This window comes from Rhineura floridana, chromosome 1 (genome assembly GCF_030035675.1).
Source record: "Rhineura floridana isolate rRhiFlo1 chromosome 1, rRhiFlo1.hap2, whole genome shotgun sequence".
Taxonomy (NCBI): Eukaryota; Metazoa; Chordata; class Lepidosauria; order Squamata; family Rhineuridae; genus Rhineura; species Rhineura floridana.
In genome coordinates this window covers 15,826,835-15,839,290 of record NC_084480.1, presented here as the reverse complement: position 1 = coordinate 15,839,290, position 12,456 = coordinate 15,826,835, and the positions used below count along the sequence as shown (strand labels likewise).

Sequence of the window (12,456 nt, the reverse complement as noted above, 5' to 3'; positions counted from 1 at the left end):
CTCCTGTCATTACCACTTTCTGTCTAAACTGGGAAAAGCCCTCCTTTATCCTTTTGTCATAGATGCTCCAGTGCTTTGATGAATGGTGGAAAAGAGATGTGCAAATTGAGGGATGTTTGCAGGAAAAAATACAACCTATTAAATCCCTACAAGTTGTCTTGATTTCAAAGGGAGTTCCCCCTGCCAAGGATGGAGGTTTGACAAGCCAAGAGCTGTTAGTGGCAAAGAAAAAGGAGAGGCATAAGACTGATGCAATTTTTTAAAAAATGCATGCCAATCAGAGCCCTCTGAGCTAAAAACAGGAATCTGAACTGGAGGATAATGCCCATGAAAGATTAAGTAATGCATGGGTGTGTGTGTGAAATTCTCTTTTTGTTCACCCACCAACTGGTGCTTATGCTTATTTGTCAGAGGAGGAGGTTGGGAATCATTCCCTTTAAAAAAGGTGGGCTAAGTGGCATTGTGTAATTGATCAAAGGGATGCTTCAGTGCAATTTGCTTTGCCAGCAAATGTCAGGAATATGATCTCTTTTGCAAAAGAGCTTTATCTGTTAGGAATGCTGGTGAGAATTAGCTTCCGTCATCTGCTGTTGTTGCACTTCTCTCTGAGGATGTATCTACAGAGGCACAAATAGTAAAAACAAAGCAGAGGAACCCACTGACTCCCTATGGCCTCCCTATAGGTTGGCCCTGCTAGCCCCCAGGTCACCCTGCAGTATCTAGACCATAAATGTGCCTCATGAAAACTAGTACATTGCAGAAAGGCACATAGGAAGCCGCCTTATATTGAGTCAGACCATTGCTACATCTATCTCAGTATTGTCTTCACCAGGGTAGTTAACCTGTGGTCCTCCAGATGTTCTGAATTACACACCTCCCATGATTTCCGACCATTGGCAAGTAGGCTGGGGCTGATGGGTGTTGTAGTTCAGCAACATCTGGAAAACCACAGGTTTAGCTACCACTGTTCTACACTGAGTGGCAGTGGTTCTCCAGGGTTTCAGTCATGGTTCTTCCTTAGTCCTACCTGGAAATAGAGGTGTGGCTTTAGCTCAGTGGTAGAGCACACAGTTTGCATGCAAAAAGTTCTAAGCTCTCTGTCTTTACAGTAGCAGCAGCCTTTATCACACACAGCAAGTGTGTGCAGTTCCCATAGGAGCATAACAAGGCTTCCTCTGCAAGCCAGGTTCCAGAAGACACAAATGAGCCATGCAACAATGCCAAAGAAGTTCAAAAGCCCTCAAACTCTCTTGCCAATTGGACTAGAAGGAAATGTTTTGCCTATACAAAATGTACCAGTTGGCCAAACCTTACACCCATCCCACTGACTGTCTTCCAGGTCTGGAAGTCTGCTTCACGTCATTCACCTTTGATGCTCAACAAGTCTGTAGAATCTGCACCATGGGTCTTTGGCACATGAACTGTGTGCCAATGCTCAACCAAGCCACTGAGACCCATTTTGTTGAGTGCATCTTAACCAGTTGCTAGAGAACACAAGTGGGAAGAGTGTTGTGCTAATGTCCTGATTGTGAGCTTCTCATAAGCGTCTGGTTGGCCACTGTGGGAACAGGATGCTGTACTAGCAGTGTTGGCCAATGATCATCAGGACTGGTAGGGCAAAGAGGAGGAAGCCCGAACAGTAGGTTGAGCCAGGGCCAATGACAGGCTGAGCCAACTAATTCTAATTTTGTCCCCATCCTCTTTTCTGCTGAGTTCTACAAGGGCAACACTAAGACTGATAAACAGCTTTATCCCCCTGGACTGGTTGTAAGTATGAAGGCAGGCATGTTGGGGCTGGCTGAGGGTAGATTGAGGTTGGTGGGGCAGTGCCCCATTTGCCCTAATAGATCAGCCCCTACTGTGTATTAGATAGGCCTTTGATCTGAACCAGCAGGGCTTTTTTTATATGACAGGAGGGAAGGGGCAATCTGCTGAGTACAGTGGGCTGCAGTGAAAATATATTGTGGGCCTTATAATTATAATTAATGTCCATACTTTATTTGCATGCCTTTCATCAAATTAACATAACCAGCACACAGAAATATGGGGCCGGTGCATGCAGTGAATTTTTGTCCACCTCCAGTATTGGATTTCATTACTCATGTTTTGAAATTCATCTTGGAGATGTGGCTAAGAACACTCATCAATATCATGTCCAAAGCTAAGTTTCCAAATGGAAATACTTGTGGAATGCTCTTAGTGAGAGAGTTTAATTCTAGCACATGTTCAACCATACCGACACATTTTAGTTAGGCCTGGAACTGATCCCAGCAACTAAAAATCTAGTCCCTCATCAAAGATCACAAGGGAACTTGAGGAATTCTGAGGTTTATATAATATAATGGAAGGAGATTTTCATCTACACTCTTTGATATTTTTTTAAAGCATGGAATACCTTTGGATTGTGTATTTGAGACTTTCTCCATAGTTTTAAGAGCTTTACAGCTTGTTCAGTCACCTGTGCAGAAGTTCCCTTAGGGCATCATGCGACTCAAGGGACTTTAGGTTGCCACACTTAGTTGGTAGTTCTGTTATGCTAACAATGTGTCAGAGAAGCCTGTCTTCTGGGTCAGGCAAGGGCTTTGAACTAAATTACTCAAGCTTTCTGTGATAGTCGTTCCTGCTTTGAAACTGGAAAATATAACCATCAAAGTCCCAGGCAGGTAAATTGCTAATGTTCTTAATGTGTCAGATCTGTTTGGAAGAAGATAGTTAAAATATATCTTGTATACAGAAATATGAACTGGCCAGTTGAGTCTTTTCAAAATTGAAAGTAGGCTGACTCTTCCCTTATGGCCATGCGGCAAAATCATCTTAATTTTATTAAGCTTACTAGGTGCTGCTCTATACAATACCAAAGTAACCTACAATAAAATATATTTGTTAAAAGTATTTTAAGATGATGAGATAATAATATCCTTCAAACGTATCCTTGAACATTTCACCGTTGAGAACAGAGAAGGAAGGGCAGTGTAGTTTCTTCTTTCAAACCAGGACATTTGGAGAGTAGAACATAGGTAGCTGCCTTATAATGAGGCATTGGTCCATGTGGCCCAGTATTGTCTACACTGACTGGCAGTGACGCTTCAGGATTTTAAAGAAAGGGTATTCCCTGCTCTACCTGGAGATGCTGTTAAACTCAGGACCATCTACATGATGTTCTTTCACTGAGCTATTATCTTTCCCCAGGTGGGCTTTTCTGTGAGGCAGGAGACCTTCAAGGGGGGGAAACCTAAAGGGGAACCACCACCCCCAACAGCCCAAATGATTGACTGACCATGCTCAGGAACCATGGAATGCTGACAGACCACAGGGAGGGAGTGAAAAATTGTGAGGGAAGGTAATGGAATGAAGTGGCTCGAATCCTGAGCAACAACACTCCCAACATTTCATTGCCAGTCCCATTTGTTAACATCGTCATTGTTTATTGTGAACCATCATCAACCCCCTCTTTTTTAGGCATCAGGGTGGCTTATATGTATTTTTCCCGGCCCTAGAAGGACATAGCTTTGGGTACTTTACATTGATCAGAGTGAGCCAGAGTTATTACAGCTGGGCCAGCAGCAGAATGCATAATCCTAATACACTTATGGGTATTAACATGGCCTCTCCTTCTTGGACATGTAGTGTTAGTGCAAGAGAATTCAGTGCCTGCAAAATTCTGTAGGGCTGCTGAATATACCGCAGGAGGCTTGGAATGTGACTGATGTATCCAGGTGCCTCTTGGATGTTAGCCATGTGGGAGACTTGCCTTCCATAGGTACTGAAATCTATGGAACTACATACAGTAGTTCTTTGTGAGGGAGCGTATGTGCACCTAGAAAACACTGAATGTAATTGTATTGTTGGCAGTCTCCCTTTTTGAGAAGTAGCGACAGTAGGGCAAGGTTTGAGTGAATCTGTTTGCGGAATGCAACAAAAAAAAAGGCAAAAACATTATGGCAAATGTTATTTGAGATTTTGTTGTCTTCATTTTAAAATCTCTGTGGCTTTACATTTTTCATGAAAAAGAATGCTTCTTTCAGACTTGCACTACTACTCACCCAGCAGAATGTTATGGTTCCTTAGGTAGTATATAATTGCAGCTTCACATTTTTGTGAAGGAAGGAAGGAAGGAGAGAGGGAAAATCCTGTTTTGCAGAGAGCTAGTGTGATGTAGTTGTTAGAGTTGTGCAGAGCTGGGTTCAAATTCCCCTGGTTTCAAATCCCCACTCAGCTATGAAGCTCCTTGGGTCACTTATTCTTCACTCAGCCTAGCTTAGTGGCTGTGAGTATGAAACTGAACAACCCTTATATTCATTGTCTTCTGTTACCTGAAGGACAAGCTATAACTATGATTAGTAGTATTAATAATACAAAAAAATAAGCATGGCTGTGCTTTAATTTCTGAACTGGAGATCCTCCAAATAGAACTATTCTTTATGGTGTTCATCTACTCTGGGAATTTTTGGACATTCACCATACCAGGGGGAAAACGCATTCTGTAACATGCAGGAGTCTACAGTAACTCAGTTGTGGAAGGAGAGTGGGACACACAACCGATGCATTCAGCCCCAGAGCAAGGGAAGTAGGACCTGTTGAACTGCCCTGCCTCTAGGGAGGCAGAGCAGAATTGTCTGGCATTGTGCCCCTCAATCTTGAGCAGGGCTGAAGGCTAAATGTGACTCTCCTAGATGGGATGAATGTTTGCATCGCCCATGAGAAAACTGAAAGATCAGAAAGAGGTCAGTGCTCTAAAGGAAAGTGGGATAAGGCAGGAAGAGGGCAACGGCATGCTGATAAGAAGCTGGGCTCAGAAGCCAAGTTGATGGAGAGAGGTCAGTCTAGAGCAGCCTTCCCCAGCCTGGTACCGCCCAGATGTTTTGGACTATACAGCTGTGCTGGCCGGGGCTGATGGGAGTTACTGTCCAAAACATCTGGAATATGCCAGGCTAGGGAAGGGCTGGGCAGCAGAATGCTTTGGCAGATACAGAGCCCACACGAACAACCCATTTTACCTCTCTTGCACAAGGCTCAATCCTCTGATTCATTCTGCCAAGTGTTGTTCTGCTTAAAGTGGTTTGAATACACTATCGGATAGCGGGGGGGGGGAGGAGAGGCTGTATCAGGAGAAGCTGCTCCTATCCTTGGACAAATGAAGCTGAGTCTGAGGGTAGGGATATCCAGGTCGGAAGGTGGGCCCTTCTTGTTGTGTTAATTCCTCTGGAATTTAGCTTTATTGTATTATTGTTTTGACATGAATATGGCTTTGACTTCTCTTATATTTTGATATGCGCCTTGTTTCATGTTGCTGATTGTCCTTATGCCTTGTGTTGAGTTGCTTTCTGTTTGCTGTTAGTTGCTTTGGGCTTTCCTTGGGAAGGAAATCAAGATATAAACAATAAATGAAACTAAACGAGCAATTACGGCTTTGTAATACCATCTTTAGCTTACTTTTAAAAATTCCAGTCTGTCTCCAGCCTCGGGGCGTTTTCATATATTGCAATAACAAGTGCTCTTGAGCCTGTCTCTGGTGTTTTGTGTGTCATGTATGAATGGATAAGTACTTCAGAAGAGCCCTGCTGGATCAGACCAAATACCCCTCTAGTCCAGCTCCCTGTTTTCACAGTGGCCATTCAGATGCCTTTGGGAAGCTCAGAAGCAGGACATGAGCGCAACAGCGCCCTTCACATTTATGATTCCAAGCAGCTGGTTTTCAGAGGCATGCTGTTCACTTCCATTAATGCTGTTAATACAGGAGAGAACTTGGAAGAGAAATAAATATACTCTATGGCCAATATATAGTTTGCATTCGCATCAGGATACGATTAAAAGCAAAACTGGCTTAAGGACTACACTTGAGGTGACATCATTCATGAAAGTAGTAATTGTGTGATTTGTTTTAAAAGTAAATAGCAGGCACAATGGACCCCATCTGGATCAGGACCCTGGTGGTGGAGTAGATGGTGGATGGGGGGGACTGTGTGTGTGTGTGTGTGTGTGTGTGTGTGTGTGTGTGTGTGTGTGTGTGTGAGAGAGAGAGAGAGAGAGAGAGTGAGAGAGAGAGTGTGTGAGTGAGTGTGTGTGTGTGTGTGTGAGTGTGTGTGAGTGTGTGTGTGTGTATGTTTTTAGTCACACGTCTGTACATTGCCTGGATAGAGATTTGAAGACCCGGAAACATCCAGGCAGGAAACAGGTTTTTTCTTATTTTCCCTAATTTTTCTGTCCCCCCCCCCAAAGTTTTGTTTAAAAAACTGGGAGGGAGGTTCTTAAAAAATTTTCTTCTCTAGTTTTGGAATCTTGGTAAATATTTCAGTACAGTAGTCAACAAATACTTAAATAAAATAAATAACCATTTGCCATCCCTCCACCACTACAGGGCCAATCTGGATTTGGCCTTCCATGCCCTCTTTTTGCATTCAAAGAGAAGCGAAAGTGCCCTAGTTAGGACACCTGGATGTCTCTGAGGTTTGCTTCTTTGGTGAAGCAGCCAGCACAATGTAATGTATTTCTATGTGTCCCTGCTGCTTTGGAATTTTTTATCTGTGTGTTTGTTTTAATTGTTTGGGGCAGGGAGAAAACTGTAAACCATATGCAGATGTTTTACAATAAAAAGTAGGATATAGATTTTTTTAAAAACTGCCCTCTTGCTCAGCAAGGTGATCTGGCCAGGCCTAGGAGTTTGTAGTTTGAAAAAGAGGATATGAACTGGTGCTTAGAGGAAATGGCTGAGTTGTTTGTGGCCATGCTTCTTGCAGGTAGTTAGGACCTTCCTAATTGTTGGGAGCAGTCTCAACACACCTTGCTGTCATTGTTGTAAAGGAGCATCAGAGTATTAAAGCACTCCACCCATATTAACTCTGCAGTCCCTCCTAGAATCCAGTAGGGTAAGGTAGCCTAGTTATAAGGCACATTGCGCCTCAAAATCTGGGGACAGTATGACATGGATCATCCAGTGCCAACAGCATTTTAGAAGCCATGTAGACCCTGGGGTATAATTCCATAAACACGTCATGTTGCAGCTTGTAGATCTTCCACCTTGATTAATGGTCTTAAGTTACAGGAGGGTAGTTCTCAGTTGAACATTAGGAGAAACTTCTTGACAGTAAAAGCAGTTCGGCAATGGAACCACTTACCTAGAAGGCTCTCCCTTGCATATGTAGAGGCTGAACAGTCACCTGTAGGAGATGCTCTAGTTTTGGATTTTCTACATCAAGCAGCGAATTGGACTAGATGGCCTATAAGACCCCGTCTAGCTCTATGACTATCGGTCTCTGCTGGCAGATATGAAATAGTTTATCGCTACAGTAAAGTAGTTAGCAGATAACAGCCAGTGGCCAGGTCATAAATTTGTCAGGCTTGAGTTGAGGAGAGGCCAGTAAATACAGCAAGGGTGGATACCAGTTTGGAAGAGCCGAGATAGTGAAGTACAGACAAGTCCTTGGGGCAGTCCAGAGTCAATGTACTGAAGATCCAATCAGGCAGGGCAAGCTCAAAGGTGTGGGATCACGAACAGGGCTGGCAACGATCTAACATGAAGGTCTGACGTTGTTTCCAGCAAGAGCCCAAGCCACTCATGGCCTTTTAAGCTCAGTGTTTGAGGCCAGGTGTCTGCAATCAGCCTTCCCTCTTTCAAGAGCTTGTGGTTCTTAAACGGGCCAGCTCAGATAGGCCTTTGGTCCAATCCAGCAAGGTTGTTCCATTGAAATGTAATCTTTGGTTAATCCTAAATCATAGGGAAACAGCTTGTATTCTGTATTCATGCCTGATTTCATTGAGACAAAGGAACAATTGATTTTTCAATTTTTAGACTCCATACTGGAATCGCAACATCACAGATCCATTTTTATTTAAACCTAAATATGGGTCTTTGAGAAGTTGAGAGTATTTCCCTCAGAACAACACACTTATAAACTGTAAAAAGTTAATGGTAATATCTTAAGCTTTCAGTTCTATTGCTCTGTTAGAGTTAAGCTGTTATATTTGACAATAGTAGACTCTTAAACTGATAAAATAAAAAAAAATGGGGAACATTTTGAACTGAATGTGCCTGTATTAAATAACAAGATTGCAGAACATGGAGAGTTACAAATGTAGCCCTTAAAATGATGACATATATTTTAAGCCTTTTATTGTTATGGTCCAGTGATCTGCCTGGCTGTCCCTTTATCTCTTCAAAAGCTTTATTCATTGAATGGAAGGAAGCTTGTATTTCTTCCTCCTTCTTTTTGGTTATCTCTAGATGGCTAGGTCAGTCATGATCTTCTTTTTTTTTGGTGCTACAGTTGCCTCCAAAAAAAGGAGTTTATTCAAACCAGTACCAACTTGGTTTATAAGACATTTTTGATTGGGAAGTACAGCCATTGTGAAATGTTGTAGGCTTTGTGGATGGGAAAAAACCTTGAATTGCTATCTAATGAGAGTCTTTCTCTGTTTCATAAATAGAGGGGGCCCTTAGCAAAGTTTTATTTGGCTCTCTTGTACATCATCTCCCGCCCCGCCCCAGCTGTGAACTTACCTGGAGGCAATAGGGAACACCTGTGAAGCTGCCACTTGAAATTGCCCTGGTGTGCCTGACTTAGCTTTGTTACAGGGCATTCTGGGACATTTAAAATGGCGGCTTACCAGACCCAGCTAAATAGTATTGGGGGCTTAAGGCAGGCAACAGTGCTGGAGGGCCCCACTAGATTGCCAGCAGCTGCCCCAAGTTGATGGGTGAAGACCCCAGGCCTGCTTGTGAACCTCAGTTATGTGAGAATACAGGTCTTGTGAACAGAACCTGATACGGGTGAGGATGGCAGGATGGCGTTTGGGGATTTTGACTAGGGACAGAAGCAATCTGTCGGTTTTGGGTCTCTCCGTTTCTCATTTTTCTCAATCTTAAATTCAGTTCTCCATATTTCTGCAGAAATTTGCAATTTTTTTTTAAAAAAATGTCCTCATGAAAATCCTTCAGCATTTTAGTGCGAATTTTTCCTAACACATTTTTGTATGCAGTTTTGACTATCTACATATTTTTGCAAGCAAATTCTCTTAATATAGTTGCGTGCCTCCCCCAATCTCTGAGCGGTGAGATTTTGGGGGTCCCTGCGCTCATCCAGGTTTGGTTTCCTTTGGGAAGAAGGTCAGCGGAGACTGCGCTGTCTTTATGAAATATGGTTTGTTTATTTACACACATTCCAATCTGAGCTCAAGGATGGAGGGATTCAATGCATCAGCAGTCCAATATCCAGCTCTTCCATCTGGGTTGCAGGAGGCACCCCAAAGGCCATGCTGCAGAGAGCCAGTCTCTCTCTGCCTTCCAGTTCCCAGCAATTCTCTAGACACAGCAAAAACTACAAGCACAACTTCTGTTGGCTGCCAGGAGTGGGGGAGATCCTCTCCTGAAGAGTTTCAGTGACAAAAAGGGTCTCCCTGGCCCATTCACCGTTGCTAGGCAACTGATTGGCCCATTACCTGGCCAATCTATTTGGTTAACAAAAGACTCATTTGACCAGCAGAGAGTTCCTCATTCCAAGGCACAGGATTCCAAATCAGAGGCTGGAAAGGTGACTCACAGGAATCATCCATTCCAACCCCCATGCTCATAATGCTATAATGCATTTTTGTAAACATTCTTTGGTCAGAGAACTGCATCACAAATTCGGTTAAGTGTGAATTTCAAAGGATGGCTGTGGTTTTGTTCTCATGTTGTTTCGGAAAGTGTGAATTTGGCTTTCAATGAGAACTGAATCGAATTTCTCCCCCATCCCTAATTTTGACCATTCTGCTTGGTAATGTTAGCAGAAAGACAAGTTCCTGCCCAAAGGAATGGCCTTAATTATTTTAAACAATAATTTTACAGTGGAGGAAACCCAAGGCAGAGGTTAGAGAAGCAGGACAGGAGAAGAATGCATGTGAATGCAATGGCATGTGTCTTGGCTTATCTTCTGCAGTGCAGTGAGGGGACTAAGGGGTTAAGACAAAGGTTTTGAGGAGAAACATGGATTCTTTAGGAAGTCTTTTAAAAAAAAGAAACAGAGGTGGTACCACATAGTGTTTTGGGAGGATGCTCCAGGAACAGAAAAAGAGTTGCTTGATACCATGTCAGATTACTTTCCCATCTCAGCCAGTATTGTCTGCTCTGACTGGCGGCAGCTCTCCAGGATCTTAAGCAGTCTTTCTCATCACCTGCTATCTGATCGTTGTAGCTAGTGATATCAAGGTGTGAACCTGGTCCCTTCTGCCTGCAAAGCAGGTCCTCTACCTCTGAGCTGTGGCTTCACCCAAGAAAGCAGAAAATCCCATGCATTTGTGCCAGACAGGCAAGAGAGAGCGCAAAGACACCAGGAGAAGGACAAAACCCTGCCTGGGCGCTCATATTAAAAGCTGGTGCTCTACCATCCTGAACTGTCCAGGTCCACAAGTTTTGTTTTGGCATAGTCACTAGCCATTATTATTTGTGGTTGCCACCACCTTCCCCAATTTGTTTGTCAAGTTCAGTGAACTAGGCAAAGAGGTTGTGCTGTTGCTTGGTGCTGAGATTTGGAGGGGAGGGAGAAATGACAGAAGCCTGTACCGCATGTCCTCTTGCTCCAAAGCCCAGCTTGAAGCGGGAGCCCTTCCTATCCCTGAGTTCTTCACATGCATCAGGAGGCATCAGAAGGTCACTCATGCATGGCAATTCACTTCACAAAGTTCTCTGCAGTTTGCTGGGGACTCAGAGAAGCAGAGGGGTCTTTGGGCTGATCATCTGAGCAAATTCAGTCATTAGAGGGACACCAGTGGTAGCCATTAGTGACTGGATTTGTAGGAGCAGGGGACAGAGTTGACTCAAGACAATTAAGTCCTGCTTGAGGGCTTCCCATAGGTATCTGGTTGGCCAGCATGAGAACACGATGCTGGACTAGATGGGCATTTAGTCTAATCCAGAAGGGCTGCTCTTACATTCTTATTTTTGTTGCCTGAGGTAAAGGACAAAATGGCACCCACCTTGCCATCTTACCTGTTGGAGCATCACTCACTGTCCCCTGAGTTGGTGAGGCTCACTTGACATCAACCTCAAACTGAGCCTTCAGTGTTGCTGACCTACTCCTGTGAAATGCTCTTCTAATAGAGATTCAGCTGGCGCCTTCTGTACTAACTTTCAAATGTTTGCGGAAAACATTTCTTTGCCGCCAGGGTTATGCAAACGATTAAGAAAAACATTTTCCAAAATAGCTAGTGAATTGTTTTATTTTTGTGTGTGCATTTTTATTGTATTGTAATTGATGTAAGCCATTTTGATGTGTTTTTTTTATAAAATTGTGGTATACAAATTTTTATATACATAACAAATGTATGAAAAACCACTTTGGCTGGAAGTTGAATCTTACTTCAACACTGGCTCTTGGACAGTGTCCTCCACTGCGCTTGAGGTCAAGAGGCTGTTACAACACGTGTCTATGGGGCTGAGTGTGTGTGAATCTACCACCCATTAAACACACCTCCCATTAAACACACCTCCTTGAGAGGAGACATTTTGCTAGGGATAAAACAAGCGCTTTGCCCTGAAGTGTGCCTAAATAGTGTGTGTATATAACCCCCCAAATGCAGGTCCAAACCAGACTAAAGCAAAACATTCTTTTACTGAGAGGAAATAGAAGAATAGCGTTACAAAATTGTACTGCCTTCAAGTCGATTATGACTTATGGTGGCCCCATGAATAGAGTTTTCATGAGACTGAGAGGCAGTGACTGGCCCAAGGTCACCCAGTGAGCTTCATGGCTATGTGGGGATTTGAACCCTGGTCTCCCAGGTCATAGTCCAACACCTTAACCACTACACCACACTGGTGGCAGCATTAATCATTAATACCCTAACCCATTCATAACTATAAACTAAAGAAATAAAATATCCCTATTGCTATCAGGAATGACAGGTATCAGAGATTACCTATCCTAGGCCCAGGAATGGGCAATGGAATACAGCTGAAGTGGTGTGAAGGAGCTCTGACTAAAAAGCGGAAGGAATCTCTACCTTAAGGTTTGCACCAAGACATAGACTCCCTTACCGTTCTGTGGCCTGCAGTCTTGTGCCGCGTTCCTTGAGAGTGTAGTTACACATGTTGGAGCTCAGACCGCCATCACTGCCCCCCAGATCTCCAGCCCCGATCTTAAGTACATTTTCTGTCTTACAAATCAATGTGACAAAGGAGGTGTCTGGGTATGAGGTGATCTCATGTTGTGTGTGTTTCTTGCTGACACTCAGAGAATCTAAGGCAACTTTCTAACGCTTTCTTTAAACAATAGGATTGTTCTGCTGAGCTTGAGGGAAGCCTGCCAAGGGAGAAGATAACATTTATTTCAGTTTCTCTTGGTTATTTTAGTTGCCCACAGAATGGCCTTGCTTCTGTCCTCACTTCACAGTACTGCAGGAATGCACAATGAGCCAGAAAACAGGGGGTGTGGGGTAGGAATTATAGTCCAGAATCCTCCAGGGTCATGCCACCCCTTTGAC

At 43.5% G+C, this 12,456-nt stretch overlaps 1 protein-coding gene across 3 annotated transcripts in view; it reads left to right on the top strand.

The window, feature by feature from the left end:
- Window positions 1-12,456, top strand: part of MYO5B (myosin VB) — a 363,858-nt gene that overhangs the window by 214,425 nt on the left and 136,977 nt on the right. The window lies entirely within an intron of this gene.